A 633-nucleotide genomic window follows, 5' to 3' on the forward strand; every position below is an offset into this window, starting at 1 on the left:
AATGTGGTGTAAAAATTTTAAGCCTGCTCCTTCTATTGAATGTTTTAACCATTAAGGCAGAAAACACCTGGTAACTCTTTGAGTTTCTCCTGTTAAATCWTTTTTGCTTAGTGTAAGAAAATTAAAGCAGAAAAAAAGAATAACCTAATAGATTTGTACTTTTAAGGTTACCCCTGTATGTAAGGATATTAATAAACCTCTTTTCCGACTCTGCAACTTCCATCAGAAAAACTAAGAACCTATCCCAGAGGAAGTGTTCAGATCCAGAAGAAATCAGAAACCTTTTATTTCAGTTATTTCAGATAGATTTAAATACCTTACATTAGACATATTTGACATAAAATAATTTTAATTATTTGATAATCCTAAGTATAGCAAGGAGATAAGAGAAATGAAAAGTCAGAACTAATGTATAATGACAGAACAGTTCAGGAAATTTCAGAGAGATTTTTTGCAGTATGTCATTTAATCCATGCCATGTCCTATTGAAAATGCTTGGAAGTTTAGCTAGTATTTTTGAGATAATGGAACTGAGTTGAATTTGATTTTCATAAGAAGTAGTAATGGAAACATATTGCTGAAAGGGACTATCTACATTTCCATATCCTCACAGTTGAGAGTTACAATATACTA

Source organism: Malurus melanocephalus, unplaced genomic scaffold (assembly GCF_030028575.1).
Source record: "Malurus melanocephalus ecotype Western Australia unplaced genomic scaffold, MMel_1.1 scaffold_124, whole genome shotgun sequence".
In the NCBI taxonomy this organism is placed as follows: Eukaryota; Metazoa; Chordata; class Aves; order Passeriformes; family Maluridae; genus Malurus; species Malurus melanocephalus.